This window comes from Cyrtonyx montezumae, unplaced genomic scaffold, assembly GCF_038088225.1.
Source record: "Cyrtonyx montezumae isolate F1298 unplaced genomic scaffold, pur_monq_1.0 scaffold_10, whole genome shotgun sequence".
Lineage (NCBI taxonomy): Eukaryota > Metazoa > Chordata > Aves > Galliformes > Odontophoridae > Cyrtonyx > Cyrtonyx montezumae.
The window spans coordinates 40,767,735-40,776,723 of record NW_027071826.1 but is presented as its reverse complement, the minus strand read 5'-3'; positions in this window follow the sequence as shown (position 1 = coordinate 40,776,723).

Below are 8,989 nucleotides of genomic sequence, written 5' to 3'. Positions count from 1 at the left end.
ATGTGGAAGTTTCAACTCCTCTGGTTTTTGTGAGGCGCAGTTCTATAAATTCTCACTCTGATCCTTTGTCAGCATCAATTGCCAGTTCCAAACTTCTGGTAAGAGATGAAGTACTGCACTTCAGCTCTAAAGTTTTAGAGATGTTTTTAATAGTGTTGACCCCCATTTAAAGATCTTTTAATTTAAGGTTTTTTTTTACTTCATATATTTTAATGATCTTTGTGAGCAGAGTGGAAGAGATTAGCAAAATGAGCTATGTGTGGTGAAGCGGTCTGCAACAGTTCCAAATTTAATCTGTCCAGTAACATGTTTTCCTTATCTACTTGTCATAAATCGTCTGGTTTACAAAAGATACATTTATCTGGAATATTAAAAAGAAGTCTATTGCCTACTGTATATAATCAGGATGTTTTTAGAATCATTAGGAATAGCAGTTGTAGCCAAGTGTTCATCTGCAAGAAATCTCCTGCCTTAGAAAATGTAGAACTGTAGGATTTGTACGTAGTTTTATACCATGTGATCTTGTGCACATTTTTAATAAAATATTTCTTTAAAAGCAAATGAAATGGAACTGGATTTGTCTTATAGGATCACTGTTTATGAGGAGATCTCTAGTTAGGAGAAAATAAATGGTGAGGACACTTCAATGCTAGAAGTTGTGGTAAACAGGCCTTAGTGTTATCATGTCCGTCTTGGAACATCAAAAAGGAGGGGAGGGCAGGGTGGGGAGTAACAGTTTTAAATGGTTTCACCTGGAGAGGTATACAAGAAGGAAAAAACAGCCTAAAACTGAATGCAATGTATGCATGGGAGATAGGTCTTTTATGAGAAACTGCAAGAAGTTTTCTAGACCTTTAAATTCCCCCTACACAAGTTGGTTTTCATGAATACTTGAAATGCGATGTTTCATATTCCTTTTTCTCTGTTCCTCAAGCACAGGCAGCTGCATTTCCTACAGCCTTTGTTTCAGTCCTAAAATAATTGGCTACTTTATGAAATCTAATTGCTTAATTTAATTGTCTAACACAGACAGCTCAGTAACACATGCAGTATCTCATAGCTCTCATTGGCACTCAGCATGTTCTTAGTACAGACTCTTGGGTTCATTATGTTTCAATTTAAATTTGATTTCTAATCACTGTCTTTGTTTCTTCCATAATTGCCAGAAAGTGGTTTGTGTTTTCCATCCCATTCTCTGCATAGGTCACCTCTGTCCTTGAAAATATGCTCCAGCACGGAAAATATTTTTCGAAGTTGTTTTCCCTTTATGATTTATCACTCCTTTCCTTTATTGTGAGTTTATTTATTTATTTATTCCTTTATTGCAGTTTTATTGCGAGTTTTAAGGATGCACCAGTAGAACTGCAGAAACTAGTTCACTGCTTCAACTGCCTTCCATAAGAGCAAGAATTATGGGGGTCCGATGAGAGGTGTGGGGTTTTGATGCCTGTAAGGGGTGCAAGAACTTAGGAAGAAACTCGGATTTCATAACAGTTTTCATAGCAGAGACCTAACTCCATGTTGAGAGGGTATTTTGCAGTGGGTTCTGGGAACTGTAGGCTTAGGAGAGAGAAGGAACAAATTTACACAGCTGCCAAGAAAGTCAGATTAATAAAGAAAATGGGCTTCTGTGCAGTAAACTCACAGGCATTCTTAATGGCTAGGTGGGCATAAGTTTCTTCAGAACTATTTCTTCCACTGCTTCCCCTCAAGAGCACTGCTCATACTCTTCTTATAGCAGTTGTTAAAATGTGTTGTGTTGCTGATGCTAGGTAAGTTTAAATTCAGTAAGTCCTGTGCATGGATAAGTATTGGAGACTGATTTGTTTTCTCAGTGCTTTCCAAATAGTCTGTGCTCACAGTCCTGCTTGTTGATGGTGACATAGCTTTCCCTTCTTTCAGCCTTGTTTAGTTTGTGAAATCAAAGGTTAATTTCACGTTCCTGACAGCTGAGTACTTAAGATGGCTTTCAGTCTACAGAATAACTGGCTGTTGTAGCAAAGTTAAGGTTTTTGAAGCTGTGTTCTCTAAGACTCTAAAGAGGTTGATATTTTTATATATGTTGTATAATACATTGTAAAGCCATTCTCAAGGTTTACATCTTTAATACAACATGTTAACTTTGTGTGTCTCACATGTCACAAAGTTCTGAAACTGGCATTTTTACTTACTTCATAGTGTTCTGGCCTTCAGATCAGGCTGTTGTGCTGTGTGAAATTATACAAGGGGGAATTTGGACCCTTGTCAAGGAGACGTATAAAGCATTCAGTGGGGCTTTTCTGTTGACTACAGATTTACAGGTGAGTCTGCCAGTACAGACTTCTACATAAAGCAATAACATTGTAAAAAATACTCACAGTTCTTAATCATTTCTACTTCATAAATCCATCATTCCGTTGATCACAGCTGGATTATTAGCTCTAGAAAATAATTTGTGCAATTTAATAAGCGTGTGCTTCTTATTGTAACCTATCTTAACAGCTTTGCCTTTACCTGTAGTGAAGTGTTGCCCAAGGTGCTGTATGACAGTATTTCTGTACACTGGTTGGGAAGTGATTATCTGTGCAAACCTGGTACCAGATCTATGTACAGTCAGCATATAAACTACAAGGAAAGTTTTATATAAAAATTGAGCCTCAAAATTATTCTTGTCGTAACCTTGTGAATTTTAAGCATTTATGCAGTTGTAGTTCTGGAAAAAATTACTCTTTTTTCTTACTCCTTTTCAGAATTTGTAATATTTGTTTTTAGAGAGATTTATATATATATATCTTTATAAGAATAAAAATATATCTTTATAAGAAAGAGGTTCCTGCATCTACATCCATGTGCTAAACAAAAAAAGAGTGAAACATCTGACCACTAGAGCTAAATGCTTCTCGTTTTTTTCCCCAACCAACAGTTTCCCTGAGAGCTGGTTCCTGTAGCTTCTAGGCATAGTGCCAACTTTTGGAAAAAAAAAATGCAGAGAAAACGGGATTGAAAAGGGTGCAGCACCTGGCAGGTCTGGGCCCATGGTTTCTGGGATCTAAATCCTGTATTCTTTCTTTATGCTGTGTTGAATGGGAGCAGAATTTAGTCACAACTTCCTGGGCTGTGAAGTCCCTAGTGTGGGAAACCCTGGTTAGCCGGAATTGCCCTCAAAGCCATTATTCCCATGGCAACTGCTTTGCACGGGAGTGCACTGGGCATGTGGTTGCAGCATGCTCCCTCCTGGCTATCCAGCTAGCTGAATAATGCTGGGAAGCTGTTAGTAATTGGGAGACTTTTCTGCCCTCCCTGGTAGCTGACCATGCGTGTCAGAAAGCTCAACTCCAAGTGCAGGAACGTACAGCAGAATTCCCGACTTGATTTTCTCCTTTCATCCCATTGGGATGGAAAAGAGAGAAACAGGGCTAGAAATTATAACATTTGGCTTTGACATTTCCTAAACATCAGTTGAGCACATGGTGCTTCCATCTCTGTATTTAACCTGGGCTTTAAAACTCAAACCTGTGTGTCTAACTGCGTGTTTGTGCATGAAGTAACTCATATATATGCAGATGAATGAAAGCTAATGTGAGTTAAAGCAAGCAGCATGTACATTTCTGGCTAACGGCTACCTTCAGCTCTGTCATATGTCCCTTAAATAAGTGGACTTCATTATACAGTTCTTTTCTTCAAAAGATTCTACTTTTTACAAAGATTAGCACTTAATATGTTAAAGAATGTTGTCTCTCTTATGCTACATTGCATCAGAATGTCAGTTTCCACACTTGGGCTCTGAGTTGTAAGAGATGCTAAGAGGAATGGTGTGTAATAGATAACTGCAGGTATAAGTCTCTTCGTTCCACACAGCATTTTCTTCTTTCATTTCCTCGACCTCTATCATGACCAGCACTCCAGCCCTGGCTCACTTTGAGCCTTTCTCACTAACCAAATGAGACAACTGAGGTGAGTGACAATTCAAACCTGTGGTTTTGTGTTATGCTAACACAATGTATGCTGTTACCGTAGCTACCTGATTGTGAACAGGAGGCACCCAAAAACAGTGGACTCCACTCTAAGAGCAACACTGTGGACATGGCCCTCATTCCCATCCTGGGTTCAGTGCACCAAGGAGGTGCTGAGCAGGGAGGTGTCCAAGATCTCAAACAGCCCTTCAGCACTGCGGAGTCTCCTCCTACTGCAGGACCTGCCAGCAAAGAGGGATGACAACTGCTCAGGGTTGAGCTGTGGGAGTTTGTTCTGTGAGGTCTGGGAAGTTCCCATGGATTAATTTAGAGAAATTTGAGAGAAAGATCCTTTTGCTTAAACAGCACCTAAGGTGCCTTATAGGCTTGTCCCTTTTTCTCCTTTAAGGGTTACTTTCATCCATTATCTCCCTCCTACAGACTCGTACCCCCACACATCATAAATGTTGAATAATTATCCTACAGAAGCTGGAGGGAAGACAAATACTGGTTTTCTTGGTGGTTAGAAGAGGACTTTTACACTGTTTGAATCATCCCTAACCGTTCAGACAGCCTGCTCCAGTGGGTTTTAATGGTTTCAAATAGGAAATGACAGCCTCAACTGTAGGAAAGTGGGCACTAGTAGAATTGCCCCGGTACCTGTATCCTGTTTCTTTGAAGCGTTATCATGTCAGATGTTACAGCAGCAGTGGCAGGTTCCTGTTTTCCCATGCAAAGAGAGGCAGTGGGCAGCTGCTGGCTGAGGAATGCCGCCAGCTTCTTTCCGTCATGTATTTTGGTATCACAGAGGTGGTGTTACTGAAGGCAGGCAAAACAGCTTCTAACTATGCAATCAAACCGAGCCATGGGAGCTGAAAAAACCTTTCTTTGTACGCTCACAAACCTTGCTTTACTTTACTGAAACTTTATTGAAACACGTTCTTTTCTGCAGCATTTTGATTGCAAACTGATAAAGGTACGAGATGATCTCTTCGAACTCTGAAAGCTGTGACTCCTTTCCCCATTGTGACTGCTCTGCATCCTCACCTTTCTGAACAGCTGTGATATGAAACAGCCCAATCGAACAAAGCATCACTACATTTGGTACCTAACACTTCAAATTCTGGACTGTGGATTTGGACTGGCATCAAGTTTGATGGATCTTTTTACTGTAAGAATATAGTACTGCAGGATTTATTTTAGTCATATAAGAGTCACTGAACAATCTCCTTACTAGCTGGATGCTTGTGGCTGTGCAGCAGTAAGCACAATATGTAACTGCTGGCTAATCCCCCAAATCTGTTGGTATATGGCTTTATAGTGGAATCAAACTTGGGCTGTGTTATTTTGGTGAAAGAAAACCATACATTTTATTATGGGAAACAATGAAAGCGTTAGATGTGAGAATGACATGCCTTCCCAATCCACGTATGCTTGTGTATGTGTACATACCCATATCTCTGTGTATATATGTATACATATGCATACATGCACACACCCTTAAATAAAGCTATTTGATATCATCTGGAAAACAAGATTTTCCTGACAGTGCTATTTCTCAGTACTTTTTCTCAGACTTGTGTCTATCACTGTAAGCTGTAAAGAAATACAGCCCTCTGACAACCTCTAAGATCAGCCCCAGTTTTGCATGAAACAGTTGTGTTGTATTTTGGGGCCAACACTAAATACCAAGTAGAAATGCTGGGCCAGCTGCTGCATCTTCAAGATCAGGCAGAGAAAAAGTGTTTTTTAAGCAGTGTTTCAGACTCAAAGATTTAAATGCAAGAGTTGGCTTACTTCCTAGTATATATTAGAGCAGTCATGGGTTCCTATTACGATCAGCATTTTCCTTCAGTGTAATACTTGAGGCCAATACCAAATCAGTACTCTGACATTAACTCTCTGTTCTTTGCTCTGTTCATTACCGCTGCTGCCTGGAAGCGTGAGAGCCAACACTGTAGTTCCTCAATAAGCGTTCACAATTTAGAAACACTGTATGTGACCAAAGTGAACAGAAGAATCTCTCCTTCTCATTGTGCACACTTTGAGTTGAGTTGTCCGTGGTGCAGATGCTGCTTACTCCCAAGCTGTCAGAAGAGCAGTGCCAATTCCCAGCCTGTCTGTAAATGATTAAGGAAGAAGATAGGTTAGTCTCAGCTCCAAGTTCCTTTTGTGGCAAGGGCAACGGTTCACCTAACTGAAGCTACCAAATTAACCTCACCTTGGCTAGACTATATTTTGCATTTGTGTATGAATAAACAATTCCTGGACATTGTAGGAATTATCATCCACAATTGTTTAAGGGACAAGAGGGAGTTAGGCTTAAGTGGATTTGAAGGAGGATCTGATCTGTATGGGGAGTACCAGCTGACTGATGGTGTGCAGCACACAAAAAGGATCTCAGCACTCTTGGCCTCTGTGCATGAGCTTAAGTGTCCTCTGGCCTCCTCACTTACAGACCACAGCTAGAGCTTGATCATGAGTAAATATTTACGTTGACTCTTTTAAATGTGATTTGCAATGCAGATAGATGACGTGATCATTGTGTCTTTAAAATGACCTGTGTTCAGGAGAACAAGGAGGTTATAAATCATTTGCCCTGCTTGTTACAGCATCGATGAGCAGTGACAGGGCTGCTGATTGTTATATTGAGTTATTCCCCTTTACATCTTATACAGAATGGCTTTCAGACATTTCTTAAATGTTTTGGTTTTATATTACTATTCCCAATTTGTTTAAAGATCAACTAATTGATGTGGTTTAGGGGCAAGACAGTGACAAGGCTTTTTCAGCTTTTGTCCAACTTAGAAATAATATCATTGAAGAAAGAGCTAGGAGAAGGCTGCATTTCCTCTTATTTCTTTTGCAACCTACACACCATGTAATCTTACCTTCAGCATCTAGATTTTGTCTTTTTACCTAGTGTCTGCAAACATTAATTAATTGGTATTTGATAAAGTTATGTAAACACATCCAAACAAAGGAACAAGACATTCAGGCAAACAAAAAGGCAAAAACTGGAGTGACTAGGGCTACTGTTTGGCAAAACACAGGAGCAAATCTTTTGCTGGTAGCTGAGGTGAGTTAAGCTCTTTAAGACCTTAATGCAGAGGGAATTTCTCAGTTTTTAAATTACAGAATATCCCAAGTTGGAAGGGACCTGTAAGAATCATCAAGTCCCAACTCCTGGCCCTGCACAGGACCACAAAAAATCACACTGTATGGCTGAGAGCATTGTCAGGTGACTTCCTGAACTCCAGCATGCTTAGTGCCATGACCACTTCCCTGGAGAGGCTGTGCTGATGCCCAGCCACACTCTAGGTCTACTGGATTCCTGCCTTCTCTGAAAGGCTTTGTAGAGTCTGCTCCCTGCCGCATGTCTCACCTGGGTCATTTTGTGTATACTGTGGATTTATGATTTGCAAGGCATTTTGCACAAAATCATGGCATTTCTTCAAAAGAAAGGGATGAGAGAAACTCTCTCGGCTTATATACTGACAGTCATGTGCCAACTTTCGTGTATTTGCTTTTAACTTAAGAAGTTTATGGTGTTGGTATACCATCAGATGGTAGGGACAGACCAACACAGAAGCAAACAGAGCAAAAACATTATGTAAATTTTGCAGTAGAGGAGAAGCACTGCTTGCTGTGTTCCCACTATTTTTCTTAGTGTTTGTTTCGAGTTGACTTGAGCATTGTTCCCAAAGGTCTTTTTTTGTTCATCTGGCGTAAGTAGATCTGCTTTTTCTAAAATATTGTCTGCTTTCCCTCCGGGTTCTTCTCTGACTGATTCCTTTTAAAAGTCACTCTGCTGCTTAAGGCTACTAGTAGGTATTCTGAGCTGAATGTTTACTGTTATATGGATTATACTTATTTTCTGTGTCAGACTCTGACCTAGTAACCCTCTTCTTCTCCAAATGCCAAAGGTGATGTTTAGTTTAAAATGTCTTGGTTGCCTAGGCAGAATTGCTATTAATCAGAACAGAAGAATGATGTTGGGTAATGGCCTTTCTTCAGTAGCAGCTTAATACATCATATCTATTGGCAGATAAATTCATTTGAGCCTTGGATAACCTTGAAACTGGAGATATTTTTTGGCAGTATGCATTGGTGCCATTGCAGGTTTCCATAACTGTAAAAATTTTAATCTGTTACAATTTTCTGTGTGAATTGATTTTGAGGCTGTGTTTTCACTCACTACTTTGGCAGATTCATTTTTGCAAATTAATATTTTTAGCAAATATTTTTGAAGACTGTGGGGAATTATAAAATGGTGAAAACAAACACTGAGGGGTTGGACTTGATGATCTCCAGAGGTCCCTTCCAACCCCTATGATTCTGCAATTTAACTCCTGTGTACATAAACCAATGATTCACTGAAAACATTATTTACATTTTCATTTGCCTATAAGCTAAAGCTGGTTGCACAGATAAATGTTGTCTGTTTTCCACGCATAGGATATGGAATTAATGCCTTATCAACTTTATTACCTCCACATACTGCACAAGGGAATGTTCCAATTCAGCATGCATCTGAATAATGATGATAGTGACTGCTGCATGCAGTTTCACACAGGCAATGTGTGTGTAATGAAAGGTATGTTAACATCTTGAAAACTAGTCAGTTAAGGATTAAAAATAAGACTAAGTACTATATGAGGTCTCTCTATTTGTTTTTTAAATGCCTTTATCTGCTTTCCTACAACAGCATGAGGGGCTAATGATAGAGGATGCTAAGTACATAGAAATCATGGTCCAGTTTGCTTAGTGCCCACTCCAAAGCCACTTGAAGCAGTAGGAGCCTTTCCATAGCAGACAAACTAAATATATATATATATATAATATATATTTTTTTTTTCTTCAAACTCTAACTTACAGGAGCAGAAGAGTTACTTTCTGTGCTAGTTATTTTTAATGTAGTCAGACTATCTATAAAGCTCACTGTGTATGTTATTAAGATAATAAAATCGTATTTTTCCCCCCAAACATTCTAAAAAGATGAATTTTGAAATGATCTGCTGTGAATCAACTCCCGTTCCCCCTTAGTATTCAGAAGC